The 8,620-nt window shown below is 37.2% G+C and overlaps 1 long non-coding RNA gene across 1 annotated transcript; it reads right to left on the reverse strand.

Annotated features, from left to right (window-relative positions):
* Window positions 1–4,674: 4,674 nt before the first annotated feature.
* Window positions 4,675–7,782, reverse strand: LOC111927044 (uncharacterized). The gene is made up of 3 exons (XR_002863366.2): window positions 7,676–7,782; window positions 6,660–6,815; window positions 4,675–4,943 (listed from the first exon to the last, which is right to left on the reverse strand). It is a non-coding gene; the product is annotated as an uncharacterized LOC111927044 (long non-coding RNA).
* Between the last annotated feature and the right edge of the window lie 838 nt (window positions 7,783–8,620).

Raw genomic sequence — 8,620 nt, forward strand, 5'->3', positions numbered from 1 at the left:
TAGAGTTCAAAGACATTATTTACAAACTGCTGTTCAAAGAAGCTTTAGAAGGAGATGACACATTTCAGGTGGGGGAAAAAAAAAAAAGACATTCACAAGCTGACACACAGCCAAAGTATAAGTAAAAGAAAAAATTTTGAGAAGGAAATCCTATGAATGTCTCTATCATTGAAATCACCACTTAGGAAGCTGGCAGAACAGATTGTTTCTTTACTGGAACAGTGTAGGAAAAACCAGAGACTATGATAAACATCCTGAAGCCAAGCCTATTGCTTCATATCTGAGATCTGTAGTCTTCTCAACATGATACAACCACCTTTTTTTTTCATCTGTGCAGAAGTAAATTGAAAAGGCATTGTTGGAAGGTCAATAAGGAATAAATAATTCAATCAATATTTTTTCAAGATGGTCCTTGAGCAAGTGCCAGTGCTTATTCTTTATTCTTGCAATATCTGACATTTATGTCCATTTGTAAATCAAGCAGAAGTCCACAAGATTAGTAAAAATTATGAAAACCTTTCTTTTTCCAAGCCTTGACTCAAAGGATTGCTTGACTATTCAACTCAGGCTCAGCCTGGGTTCATGATTACTTACTATTTTACAATTAACCAGATTATCTAATTCAAAGCAAATATCTCTGTGTAGCTGCGAGGTACCAAAGTAAACAGAGCAACAATTACAAAAGGGATCTCCAAAAGCTGCACACAGAATATTGACCAAGTTATGTTGGAACACACACTGAGCAAATTAAATAATAATAATAATAATAATAATAATAATAATAATAATAATAATAATAATAATAATAATAATGATAATAATAATAATGAGAAGATATATTCATAACTGTAATTTGACTGGAAGGTCACAGTCTTCTTCTGAAAGCATGTTGTTAACATTAATGAAGTTTTTAATGCCCAGTTTAGCAGATCAGAAAGCAGTGATTCAAGGGGATGAGATGCCATAGGACCATAAATTTTAACTTTTGTGGTTAAGGTATGCGACTAGAATTCAAAACCCCTGAAACTTCTTCAGCCATAGACTCGCTTTGACACTGATGTAAAAGACCTGGTCTCAAAGCCTAAGATTTTTCCCAATGGAATGGCAGTTCTCCACTTAGCAGATGTACTGTGCATCTTACCTTTAATGATACTGTCAAATCCCAATATCCAAAAGCCATGACCTATTTCTAGCTCTTCCACTTACCAAGTGATGAGAACTGAGAGTCTTCTTCTTTGTTATTGTGGTTTGACTGTAGACTGTTCATATTTACCAAGTCTTCTCTGAAACAGGGAGAATTAAGTTGTTTCCCAATGGCAGCTTTTTCTTACATTCCTGGGGGTCTGAAAAAATGCAGCAAGCTTCTCACAAATTCACATATCCCCAAAACCTTCCAAGCAATGAATAACTTTCTATTACCAAATAGATCAATAAGTAGCAAGCTGTGTTTTCTACACTCAACCAACACAGTTTGTGTTGGTACAGAATATCTAATGCATTCCTCCTGCCAGGAAAGCAGTTGGGCCCTAAGTTTCTCTATTTGTTTACATTCCTTAAAGTAGAAAACATCTCCCTTGGAAGTGCAGGCAGACTATGTCTTGGAAGCTTCCACTGTTCCATCCATCACACATCTACAAAATCTGATTTTCCACACAAAAGTTCAATGTATTACTACACAGAAAAACTGGTAGTTTTATTAGGAAATACTTCAAGAGCGCACTAGCCATAGATTCAAGAAAAATCTCAAAGTTAATATTCTAATTTGAGGATAGACTCCCCTTCATTAAAAGAAAGATTGTGTTACCACTCATTTGAGAATATTACCAGTAGTACTAAACACTGTCATGTGTTACTATGCACTTACAGTATTTATATTCAAGTATACAGACAGACCAATCCTTTACATATGGAAACCTTCCACAACTTCAAAATCAACATGCTGGCTTATGGCTTAAGTTAGCTTCATGTTGGAAGCAAAAACATTGCAAGGAAAAGGCAGTTAGATTCTCCCCAAAATGCCAGTGCAGACATTGAGGCTGCTACCATGAGCAAGTAGACTAGATCAGACAGAACCATCCTCTGCCAAGAACTTGCATCTCTCTTTACAACACTCCACAGCTATTTCAGAAGCTATTTCATTGATATTAATTTTAGTTGATTTGTGCCTCTGGATCTTTCGAGAAATCAGGTATATTTACATATTCCCAAATCTAATAGCACGTAGGTTTTGCTTAGAATATATTCAAGATGCTTAGAAAAGGAAAAAAAAATCATCTTCATTCCTGGACTTCCTTCTTTTGCTTTTCACTTTTTATGGTGTTTGAAAACAAAAGGTTTCATTCACAGACCACAGCAAAAACTCGAGTAATTTTAAACCAGCTAATTTATCCAGTTTACAATTTTTTTCTTGCTTTAATTTTCTCCTGCAGGTGCTCAGTTCATTATTCCATGATCATTTGCATTTGTATGAGGAGAATACAAATTTGGAGTCTTTTCTTTTACATCTTGTGATCTTTCTTGCAGGCTTCTGGTCTTCTTTTATCTCCTGTCACTCTCTTATCCAAAGTGCTAATCTCAGCTGTAACTGTCTCAAACCTTTCCATTCGTCCAGAAGGATCATTGAAGTCTGTAATTTATCACTTCCCTATTGTAAGTGCAAGAACAGCTCTAAGCAGAACAAGTCTTATCTCATTGATAGCTACTTTGTCACCTTATGGCTGCAAAGCATTCAGAAATGGCATTTGGTAGGTTAGCTGCAGATGGCATCAAGGGGATTCTGAAGAAACACATTTTCTGGTTTCTTTACCGTTATTCCTTGACACAAAAATGCCCAAACAACTTCGCAGTGACTGCACTGCATTTTTAAAATAAGGACACATCTTCTGTGTCAGGTTTCATATGTTCCTGGGCAGACTTTTATGGGTTTGGAGCTAATCCAAGAGCTAGCTTCTCTGATGAACATGTCTTGCCCCATTAAGCTTCAGCATTAACACCACTCCCCCTCCACAACCATTGTTTCTCCTATATCTGGTTGTGGGAAAGTTAGACTTCTTACTAATACCACCAGAGTTTGTGGCTTCATGGTAGCTATTTTTCTGCAGCCCATGTCTAATCACAGTGTACCCAAGAAGCTTAGTGCTGTGTTGTAGCAGACTACAAATTAGCTTGCTTTTCCATTAAAATACTCTTAGTTTATTCTTTTCTGTGTGGTTATAAAATTGACTGGCTGAACACTTGGGCACTTGTGTGTTTTGTTTGTCTAAATGATTGATATTTAAATGGCTTAATTGCATTCATTCCACCTTTTTATGGTTGAGCAAATGTCTATTGCATATTTTTTTAAGATGCAAAGAGAGAAAATTCATTTGGAACTCGGGGAAGAATTTTATTAATATGTGCCAGGGTGGTTTGAATTTCAGAATGGACCTTATTTCTTGAATATGTATTGTGGCAACATAAGTTGTACGACCTTCATAGCCCTGAGAAAGTGCCAGATAGTCCAGCTGGTTTAGCTAGAAAAGTCTGTAGCTAGTACTGAGGCTATGAGGGTAAATTCTGTGCTGCTGCTGAAGAAATATAGAGGCACAGGCAGGAAATAAGGATTATATAGTTTAAAGCAATAACCAAAAATAGGAAGGGGAGAGAAGGGGAGAGAAAGGGACTTAGTGCTCTTCTGAAAATCATTAACAGTCTTTGCTGTAGGCAATGTTAAAATCAAACTGGTTTTCTCCAGTGACTCAACAAGATGCAGGCATTTAAAAATCCTCTCTCTCCATGACTGAAAAGAGAAATTGGAAGGACTTAAACTTGATAACTGTAAGCAGAAAAGTACCAATGAAGCTGGTACATTTGAATACTACTCCTGATGAATTTAATCTTCATGTTGGTTAGTGAACTACTGTGAAGATATCCCAATTTTCTACAAACATATATGATTTGTAAGAAATGGCTGAAAAATCTGAGAAGTAATACTTCTGTTCTGTACAGCAATTAGGCCTTGGCCAGGTTCTGTTTAATATTTATGGTATATAGCTATTTATGTCATAAGATGTTTTCCTAGTATTTTTAATTTGTATTTTTCTTTCCCAAGTGAGTACTCAGAACAGGAAAATCACAACTAGTAACTGCATTTTCATTTTAGCCTCACAATTCCTCACAATATAAGTCTTAAAAATGTTTATGCTCACTTCCATATATCTCTTGCAAAGTGCTCGTCATGTTTGCTCTTACATAGGAAAAAAAACCCCAGCTCTAAATTAGATTTAGCTTTAGATTCAAAACATCAGCATACAAAGAGTTAGTAGATACCTTTCCAGACTAAAAGTATTTGAATTACACATCTAGGGATACTTGTCCTCCTATGAATGTTTAGTATCACAGACACTAAATATCACAGAATTACACTATCAGGTTGAAAGGGACTACATCTGGTCATCTGGTCCCACCTCAGTCCTCTAGCAGGGTCATTTTATGGCATGGGATTTTGTCCTGGCAGTTCTTGAATATCTCCAGTGAGGGAGACTCCACAACCTCTCTGAACAAACTGTGCCACTGTGCAGTCACCTACACAGAAAAAAGTTCTTCCTAAACCCTTACTAAAATAGCTTTCTTTTGTCTCTTCTGTGACGGCAAGAATACAGACAATAAAAAGAAATAAATCCAGGGAGTGGTTCACAGGTGTTGAAGACTTGTCTAACTTTACTTAAAATAAAACAATTTATTTTACAAACAAGAATTGGACTGAAGTTCTTCTACTGCACTTAGTATTTCACAAAGGTCTATACTTTCTTTAGGCTGTGTGATCCATCGGTTTATGTGGTGACCAAACAACCACCTAGTTACTGCTACTATGTTGAGGTTAACACCCTCTTGTGTTTTTCTTCTTTCCTCTTCACTGCAATATCTTCAGTTATTTCTTTTTAACATGAATTTATTATTTTCACCTGTAAAAATAAAGGGGGAGGAGAGTAGTATTGACTCTATTTGGTGCTTAAAATATCTCAAAATTAGTAGTATGAGATTTCAACTTAGCTTACAGACTTTGCCTGTTCAAGCTGCATGTCACAGCAAATGATAGAGATAAGGGGGAAAAAGGTGAAAGGCAAAACTGCAGTACTGGGAATGACAGAGGCAAAGTGCATGCAGTTGAGAAAACCGACTTCAGGAAAGCTGAAGAACAGTTTACAGGTAAAGCAATTTCTTTGCAATTTACAATCAGTTATAGGCCTGCCTTGTAAGCTAAGTCAGTGTCATCCTTGACAGCTAAGACCAAAATTATGAAGAAACACTGAATTCTTGTACTACCTTGCCTATACACATCGTGCAGGGGTACCCATCTCATCTTAGTGTATCCATGGTTTGTCCAGTTGCACTGAAACTGGACTTGCACACTTTGTTTGCTTCTAAGATAAATATATAAGTTCAACACAATATACTTCACTGTAATTCACAAAGGGCTTGTCATTGTACAAACCAAACCCACAAAGTTACTTTGATAAATATCCTTGCTCTTCATTTTACACATAATTGCACTTTACAGTTACCAGAATTTCAAATCTGCTTTGTGGAATTTAGATCATGAAAAATACTATTATAGTTCTTTCATGTTAAAGAAATTTCACAGATTGTCTACTAAATTTAGAAGTTATTTTTCTCAAAGCCATTTATGAAGTCTCTGACACCCTCTTTTCTGCTTTCTGCTTCTGTCCGGCGTCTCTGGCTCTGATCTTTTCATCTGCTGTGTTTACCTTTCTCTTCCTATTTTGTCAGGTGCATACACATTTGCAATTAATATTGCTGTTTTCAGTAGCCATTTCACATGTATTCATTTTGACATCAGATTAATAGACTGCTTCCCTATTAACCTTTTTAATTTTCTTTTTTTCCTCTGTCTTTTGTTTTGTGTCCGTTTTCACACATCTCCTATGTGAACAGGATGGAATAGTTTTATTTCCATTGTTATACTAGCCCCAAATTGCCTAAAATACCTACTTGCAACTATTATTCTTAAAATCTAGTGTACAATGCAATGTTTAGGAAGAGCAACAATGCAGGGGCCAAAGAAAAGTGGTGAACTTATATGTAGGGCAATTAAAATTAAGACATGGTTTTTTTGCAGATGACATGCCTGTAGTCAAAGTCAGTGTATGACTTCTAAACTCCTGGATACAGAGTGTGTTCCCTGAATCTGAAGGCTTCTGGATTATCACTTCACCAAGTGAACTGTGATGCAGCAGAAGTGAAGTGATTTGTGTCTTACCTTGCAATCAGCCACCCTCTCTGTGGAGGTGAGCCTCAGCAATGGTAATACCAGTGCAGTATTTTATATATATATATATATATATATATAAAGGCCATGCACTTTGGGGGGAACCAGAAGGTTCACACCAAGCTTTGCACCTTCTAATCCTGGAAAATCTGCATAAATATTCAATCAAGAGATACAGGTGAAATTATTTTAATTAGAGAGTGGTCTGCCCTAAAATATGAACCATTATTAGGTCATATTTGCTCTAGCACTGGATTGAAGGCAAGAAATAATTATATTCTGAAAGATAATTTTAACCAAAAATAACTTTTTATCAGACTATAACAAGCAACCACATGTAGTCAACAGTGAGCAAGCAGAGGGACTGAGGCAGAAACATTCATAGCAGTACCTTCCAGTTCAGTTGCAAGCTGCTGCTGTGCTGTCATTATTTGCTTCTGGTCTTCCTCCAGCTGATCTGGTCCCTGGACAGCACAGCAGCTCTCCACCTGAGTCCCTGGGACAGGCACATTTCCCAACAGAAAACACAGGCCTCAGAGTTCTGTTCCTAAGGTATAAGGAAAAGGCACACCGAGATATATTCATGCCTAACAAGACACAGAAATTAGGATAGTCAGCTCCTGCTGAAGTCAACCTTCTAGCATCCCAAACACCTTTTAAATCTAGCATGACTCAACATTGCTCTATTCCAGTTTGCACCAGAAAACAGAGCTGTTACCCTCTAGCTCCCTTTGCAAGCAATGGGTAAAAGTAAGATTTTATATCAGTTTCTCTGGGAGTGTATTTAAGGACTTCAGAAGCCTGCAGAAAGTTCTTCAGCAGTTTGTACCAAATTTAACTGATTTAAATAAAGATCTGTAAATATTGTTCCATTCCTTTTTCTTTCTTTTTCTTCATGTGAAGCCAGAAAACTTCAAGACTGACTTAGTAGAAGCTAATGCACTGAGTTCATTATTTCCTCTTTCCATTTTTCTTTAAATGGAACACAAATTTCAGCTAAGTGACAAATTGACTGAATGAATTATTGTTTTGCAATCAGGCCTGGTTTGCCTGGCATGCTTACCTTTCAGCTGCTTCCAGTAGCTTGAAAAAACTGTCAATATTTAGCAGCAGTGTTGCACAAACAGAAACTCTTCACTTGCTTCGTGTACCGGACATGTATGTGTGGTTAAAGAATTAAAGCATAAGCAAATGGACTGATAGAAGCACTGCAGTAGCTTTAGCTGATTTTGCAGCTCTCTTTGTTTTGGATATCAGATTAGGAATTCAATCCAAGCACTGACACACAAACAGAGAAGTCTGGCTCACGTTCCCAAGTCCACTCCTTTTTATCACGTGTACATCATCCAAGAGCAATCATGGATATCTCTACAGTGCACTACCTCACTACACATACAGAACAGTTACCTGGGTTTGTTTCAGACTGGGATTAATGCAGACCCTTCAGCTCATGCCTCCTGAGATAATCAGCCACATTATGAAAAAAGGCTCATTAGCCAAACTGCAACCACCTTACAGAGCTGCCATTACTCCTCTGTGACATAAACTGTTTCCAAATATATGACGGAACAGAAGGGGTGATAGCCAACAGACCTGTCCAATTATCAAAATACAGAACATGGCATGGAACCTTTACATTTTCCAGCTTTATTAGCATTAAGATTGTAGAGCTGATGTTAAAGATTTTGTATACTTAAAGATGTCGAAAATCTGATTGGATAAAGCCAGGAGCAACCTGCTGTATCCTTGAGGGTAGCGTGGTCTTGAGACAGAGGCTGGTACCTTCTGAGATTCCTCATAAGGAAGTGTTTTTTTTATGGCATTATGATTCCTGACACCCCACTCCTTTAACACAGCAATTTCCAAATCCTTCATACAGGGAAAACGCAACTGGGGCCTTGCTCTAAATCAGATCAGATATGTCATCTAACTTAAAAAGTCCCCCAAGGATGTGGACCATCCCTAAAAAACAGCTAGGCTAGTATTTATTTACAATGAGCCAGGAGGCAGAGGAAGGGTGAAGAAGCAGGACAGAGGAACATCATAAGTGTAGAAAATCTTAAAGCTGATATTGCTGCCAGAGACAACATATTGTCAAACCACAGCTGATACTCTCCTGGGAGCTATCTTCATGGCTTTAACTCAGTCTAAAGTTGAATTGTCAGTAAAGTAGGGCACATGGAAAAACCACACCTCATTTTTTTAATTCAAAAAATTCTTTTCAAAAAGTAGTACCAATGGTACTACTAGCTCAAAGCTTTTTCAAACTTTAAGCCAAAGGTTTTAATGTGGAGTAAAGGAGGTAGCCAAACACAAACTTAGATTGCCATTTACAGGGGAACAAACCATTCT

Source organism: Cyanistes caeruleus, chromosome 2 (assembly GCF_971803275.1).
Source record: "Cyanistes caeruleus chromosome 2, bCyaCae1.hap1.1, whole genome shotgun sequence".
NCBI classification, from domain to species: Eukaryota; Metazoa; Chordata; class Aves; order Passeriformes; family Paridae; genus Cyanistes; species Cyanistes caeruleus.